The sequence below is a fragment of the Trichosurus vulpecula genome, chromosome 6, assembly GCF_011100635.1.
Source record: "Trichosurus vulpecula isolate mTriVul1 chromosome 6, mTriVul1.pri, whole genome shotgun sequence".
Classification (NCBI taxonomy): Eukaryota; Metazoa; Chordata; class Mammalia; order Diprotodontia; family Phalangeridae; genus Trichosurus; species Trichosurus vulpecula.
Window position 1 is genome coordinate 261875776 of NC_050578.1, and position 7178 is coordinate 261882953.

At 34.0% G+C, this 7178-nt stretch overlaps 1 pseudogene; it reads right to left on the minus strand.

Annotated features, from left to right (window-relative positions):
• Positions 1–453: 453 nt before the first annotated feature.
• LOC118855015 lies at positions 454–1373 on the minus strand (annotated as a pseudogene).
• Positions 1374–7178: the final 5805 nt, after the last annotated feature.

Below are 7178 nucleotides of genomic sequence, written 5' to 3' on the forward strand. Positions count from 1 at the left end.
TCCATATAATTGGGGGATTTATTATTAAGTTAGAGCTGTGTAAAAATTCTACACTAGGCACCAATCCAGATGTAAAGGTACCTAAACTAAGATTGCTGCTTTTTATCCATGACTTTTTGGCCTTTAAAAAAAGTTCATCCCTATTCGAAGTAAAGATGGATTTTTTTTCATTTTCTGCATATTTCTTGCTCCTTTCGTAAAAGGCTAGTATAGAAAATAAATTTTGCATGATTTTACATGTATAATTGATATATTTCTTGACTTCTCAATGGGTAAAGGATGGGTGGGATGGAGGAAGATAATTTTGAAATTAAAATAGTTTTGTTTAATGTTACAAATAAATAAAAGGAAGGAGGTAAAAAACAAAAGTCATCCCGGCAAAAAGGTGAAAATAGTAGCATGTTGACATTTCTTCTATTGGCCCTAAATGAAAAATCAAATTAAAATTCTATTTTATTTGAATGTCAAAAACATTTTTGCTACCCATACCTTCTGCATCGCATTCTTCATCTCTGTATTTCTCAATGTATAGATTAGAGGGTTTATCATGGGTGCAATGACTGTGTAGAACATTGAGAACTCCTTATCATTTTGGCTGGCACTGGGAGGTGGGATATAGGTGGCAATACAGTGTACAAAGAATAGAACCACAACCATGACATGAGAAGCACAGGTGGAGAGGGCTTTATGTCAAGCATCTGATGAGTAGTTCCTAAGGTTATATAATATGACGATGTAAGATGCCATCAAAACCAGAAAGGTGGCCAAGACAACCATCCCAGTATTTGCGATGACTAAGATATTTGGGATATGTGTGTCAGTTCAGATCAGTTTTAAGAGGGCTTTCACATCACATACATGTGATTAGGCCCACAGAAAGTTAATCTAATTACCATGATCATCTGGGCAATAGCATGCAAAAAGGCCACCCCCCAGGCCAGAAGGAGCATCATGTTACATCCCTGTCTATTTACAATTATCATGTAATGCAAAGGTTTACAAATGGCAACATAATGATCAAAGGCCATAGACACCAGAATGAACACCTCAATACCCGAAAGAAAATGAGAAGTAAAGAGTTGAGTCATACAGCTATTGTAGGAGATAGATTTTTGCTTGGCAATTAAGTCCCTTAGTAGCTTGGGAACCACAGTGGAAGTATAGGCAAGATCCATGTAGGATAAATGAGAGAGGAAATAGTACATAGGTTGTTGGATTAAATGACTGCATATGATAGTGATGAAGATAATAATGTTCCCAAAGAAGATGGCAAAATAGCAAAGCAAGAATATTATAAAACATATCATCTTAACTTCTGGCTTCTTGAACAGTCCCAAGAGAACAAATTCTGTGACATTGTTCTGATTTTCCATGTATTTAAAGGAGAGGATAGGTTTCCAGAAGAATTCCAATTCACCTGAAATAAACCAAATATGACAAATCAGTAAAAGTACTGAGTTTGTAGGTATTTTTGAATGGAAGCCTCATTAGCAGATTGTGGATAAAATTTAATTCTACTATTTGGCTTTTTTTTCTACAGATTTAAATGAAAATACAAAAGTTTGTCTTAATTTCATGGAGATGATATGTATACTTCTAAAATATAATATCTATCCTGTAGCCTTTCTAATGCTATTAAAATCTGTTTATACCTATAAGTTAAAAATGCAACACAATTTTAAAAGATCTGGCACTATGTTAAAAGTCCATTCTAATGGACTTCTGAACCATGAAGATCTTTTTTTTCTGAGGACTCATCCTATATCAGGTAGTTCTTAACATAATTAAATTGAGATGATTAAAAAAAAAAAGAAATTCCTAACTTTTTATCAAAAAAGTATGGCAAAAGCTATAAATTGTTAGGGAAACTGTAACAAATATTAAATATGAATAAGAAGCTGGCTGTTGAAAACTCTCAAATATTTTTTTTAGAAAATGAGGAGAGAAAAATAATAATACTAAATAAATTTTTTCTTCCACTTGTATGATCCATGTCATTTACCGATTATCAGTCAGTGAGAAATTATTGGCATTTAAAAAATGAATGTATGCCTAAATAATGAGAACAAGGAAATATAAAACATGATAAATCAGGCTCTGGTCCCAAACTGGATGAATTAAAAATAAAAGAAGGGGTATTTTACAATTGGCTAAGAAACCACTGATGTGAATTTATTTCCATTCCTGAAAGGGAAGTGTGGACTACTGAATCAGTGAGTTGGTCTCTCTGATTATCAGATGTTCAGGGAAAAAATCAAGAAATACTACTGAGTGAGGGAGGAAAGAATGAGATTAATTAAGAGGAGAAATGATATTTACTTTGACAGTTTTCAGTGATCTGGGTGGTGATATATATTTACAGCCTTTGTGGCAATTAGGGATGTGGTAGAGTCATAATATTAGTCTGAGATTTGGGGGAAAGATGGAACTCTCTTTATTTCTTCCTCCTTTTGTTTTATGGATGTATCACCATATTTCTGATTTTCCTGAATGACAATATCTCACTACCCTTACTCCTCCTACTCCCCTTCTTCATTTTCCCTTCTCTTTCCCTCCTTCATATCTCCTTCCTTCTCCTTTTGATCACTCAATCTTCCAGCAAAATTTACAATACTCCTTCTATAAAAGTAATAGATTGCCATCAATCCTCTCAAACCAAATCTTCCAAGCTTGAAAGGACATACCACATTTTTACCACCACACTTTCTTTCTGTTATAAACTTGTAGAACCCAGATCTACCATCATTGTTGTATGTTTTTAATAAATTTGTATACTTGTTTACTTTCAGGTGAGGAATAGGAGGGAGAATATCTGCAATATTGTTAACAACAAACTTCCTGCCCTCAATGAATCTGGGGCAATCATCCTTGTATTCTAATATTTATTTCCTTAATTTTCTAAAAGAGGATGCAGACCTAAGAGAATAATGAACAAAGATGGAAAAAAACAGCTGAATCAGATGAATGTTAAAATTAACACAATTATAAGGGGAAATGAGGCATTAATTTATAAAATATTTGAGAGTAAGCAAGTAGGTTGTTCAGTCATTTCAGTTTTGTCTGTCTCTTTGTGACCATATTTGGAGTTTTCTTGGAAAAAATACTAGATTGCTTTGTCATTTCCTTCACGAGGAGGAAGACACTAGAGACATTAAAACATATATTTCTGCAAAGGATAGGAATAGAAACTACAGTCCTATTGCTATATGGAACTTCCAAGTGAGGAAAGCCTCTCTGCCAGTTGAGGTTAGGATCTTTCCTTTGAGTAATGGTCTTGGAAAGCTGCCTAGAATGCTGAAAAGTTAAGTGACTTTCCAAGATTTAGAGAAACAATATTTTTCAGATGAAGAACCTTGGCACAGGTTAGAATCTCAACAATTACTATGCTATATGCCTAATTTCCCATCTATATAAAATGTGATTGATAATACTTTGCACATTAAGGACATCCTTCATACTTTCATTCATAGGGAATAGAGAGGTCCACATGTGTTATACCACAGTCATTCTCTTTTACAATCATATAGGTTACTAGAAAGTATAAAATCTCCAACTTTTTTGTGTTTGTTGTAAAAAAAAAATCAATAGGTGTTTGTGTGCCTAGTATCCTATTTGTCAACTGCTATAGCTTTTTGATGTGGTACAGCGAGCTTCTAACTTTATACTCCCTCAATAGTGTGTATCATGCATACATCCAGACTAATCAAGGTTTCTTGATACATAAAAGATCCAAAACACGCATGATTATTAATACCAAGTAATGCACAAAAGAAGGAGACATGCACTCACCAGTTCTGGTCACCACTGTCTTGGAGGAGAAACAGATGAGAACCCCAGTGAGAGGGGGGATTCCCTTTAGGTGCTGAGGCCTTACACATGTTCTTTTTACTGAATGACATTGTATTTCTTGCAAAACCCCCAAAGCATTGTAGAACTTTCGGAGTAAGATACATAACCAACTTTAAAAACTGAACTAAACCTATAGACAGAATGGGAAATAAATAAAGAAGAAAACAAACAATGACAAAGAAAAAGAAGGTAGATGAATGATGTCTTTCATTTAGATTATGAAATGAGAAGAATTCCTTGTAAAGCACAAACATCTTCCTATCTACCTATATCTTTCACTATATTTAGATAAATGTTTATTGTAAACAAATACAGACAGACACTGACAAAGGCTGGGTTGCCTTTTGGAAATTTAATGCATTTCAATTTTTTCAAACTTCTGCAAACAAAGGACTCTTTTGTTAATATAACTTTCAAAATGCAGTTTGTGATTGGTTTTCTTATCCCTTTAGACAGACGTTTCTTCTTTATAACCCAAAAGAAAAAAAAATTAAGTATTGTCCTATAGAATACCATATTTGATTAAGGAGGATCACTAAAAATGTTATCTAAGAGCAAGAAGGCATGTTAGTTGGCATGTAGTGCAAACCCTTCCCTCCACCCATTTTACTGATAGAAAGTGATGGTCAAAAATAAATGGGCTGCTTCAAGTTACATAGCAATAAGAAGCCCAGAATGAGAATTAAACCCTAGGTTTGGTCATTACAAGTCTCTTTGTCAGACATTTGGGTTTAATAGCAATAGGAACAATTCAATATGCCTAAGGCCACAGGTTAGAGAGTGGGTGAGTAGGTAAAAAGAGGATGTTTGAATTCCTAGGATTCATTCTGTGGAGAATAGAAAGATAGAAATAGACATAGACAGAAGGAAAGCAATAGTAACAACAGTGGAGGGACAAAGAAAGAGTGACAGTGACAGAGTGACAAAGACAGAGAGAAACAGAGATAGAGAACCAGACAGAGACAGATCAAAGCAGACATGACAAAGACAGAGAAACCCAATAAAGGAACAAATAAAACTAACCAAAAAGAAAAAACAGATTAGTAAACAATTAAATTCAAGCCAATTTAATTCTTCTACCCTCTTGAGAGGAAATACAGTATAATGAAAAGTGTGGAGACTTTATTTTGTAACTCACATAGACTTGAATACCACTCATCATAATTACTATGTTTTATCCATTTAAAATTCACTTTGAATCTCTCTAATTCCACTTCCTCATCCATAAAATTGAAATAATTTATCTGCTTTCTTTATCTCATTGGGTAGGTATAATAAGAAAAGAACATAATGTATGTAGTTGATTTTAAAAAATCTTTAAAATGATTTTCAAAGGATCAGAAATTATTAAAATTCAATGCTCAATTTAGTTGCTACCTTCTACTTGGAGTCATCACACAATAACTCATGTTCTACTTATTTGAACATATATTGTATTTCTTTACATACCCCTAGGTGTCCAGCACAATGTAAACTTGATCATTCCTTAGGTGCCAGAGTTGAAGGGAACATTAGAAGAAATCTATTCTAACTTGTATCTGAAAAAGAATCCCTCCTGAAACATACCCAGGAATCCATTCAGCATTTCTTCAAAGGTCTTCCTCCTTCCCAAGGCAAATCATTCTCCTTTTCAATAGCTCCATGTATCATTTCTGATATTTTAGACATATGGCCGTTTAGGTCCTCAAGTACAGACCTTTGACTGAATGCAACCTTCACAGAAAAAATCCCTGAAATAAAAGTATTTATTCTGTAAATGTTGGACTCATTCAAAAGATTACTCTTGTGGACATAGAGGGCCACATATAGCCTTGAGGCCACAGGTTCCCCACCCCTTTGGAGATTGTGCTTCCTTTAAAGAAGTGTGAGAATACTTACTTTTTTGTGATATCATATTTTTGATATCAAGAAACTGCTTCAGAGAGTAGTGTTACCCAGGAAAGCATGTTTTGGCTTGGAGAGTTACAGGAAAAATGAGGAAGTCACAGGGCAGTAGAGAGATATATTTTTCAAACAGCAGTGGTTTTATTCATTTCATAATCATTCCAGAGTCAAAAGGAGAGAGTAATACAAATAATAATAATATATGTTGAAAGGAGTATTTATTTGGGGGCAGAGAGTTTTTGGAGGTTCTAGTTGAACTATTCTACAGTTTGGATAAAACTCTTTACTTTCTCTCTTGACTCCATTCTCTGTTTTGTGCTTTGGCCAAGGTTGATCTCAGACTGTACCCATTTGAGAAAAAAGGTCTAGAAGTCACTTGGAAAGTCCTTGAGTTCCTAAGTATTTTAGTTACCACTCAGAATAAATGTGTTGCATAACTGTTGTCTATCCTATTTCTAGATCTTGAAAGCTTTTCCAAATCTTGAGAAAATCCACAGATGGATGCTAGTTCGGGAATAATTTTTTATTTTTAAAGTATGTTCTGGGTTTGGGGCTCTAGGAATTAGAGCAAGAAAGGACCAATAAATTCCTGTATCTTCCAAAATGAAATCCACATGCTGAATGATTTCCTATATATCATTTCTGATATTTTAAACATTTTATAAGGGAACAATATCAAAATTGAGAAGCTAATGTTTTTCTCCTTTTCTTTCTAGAAACCTGATTTTTGTTTCATCTAAATGGTTTGAAATTAAAATTACAAAGGATTTGAAGTTTGCCCCAGCATTTAGAGATTATGGTGGCTAATTTCAGATTTTACAAAGTCATCAGGCTAAATACATTTCTCCCTTTATTTCAGGATTTCGTAGTCTTTTTATATGCCACATATTTCCTTGGCCATCTAATGTAAATTATGGAATCTTTTTCAGGATGCTATTTTGAAATCATTGAAGGATTTTTTAACCAAAGATTAGTTGATCTAAAGATACTTTTTCTCAGCCAAGTTCATGGATTCCATGATATCTATCCATTGTCTTTTTCAATGTATATAGACTCCAGATTAAGAACCCCTATTCCAGTACATTGTCTCTTCAGGGTAGGTAAAAGGAATTGCCATAAATGGAAAAATCCTGATTCAGGAAGGCATCAATATGATCCTGACTATTGTAAAATTACTTTTGTTATCTAATATAACTCTCAATCTCTCTGAGCCTCACTTTCCACATCTAAAAAAGGGGGATAAAAATCACCTATATGACAGACATGGTAACTAGGTCAGACAATTTATGAGGAAGTTGTTTGGAACATGCCAAGCAGTATAGCAAAGTAATCATTCTAACTAACATTTTGTCAAACAAAAGAGTCAGTCAGGCAGTCAGTACCCATGTTTTTCCCACAGTTGTTGATGTGAGGGGAGTGGGTATAAATAGAAGGAATATATTTAG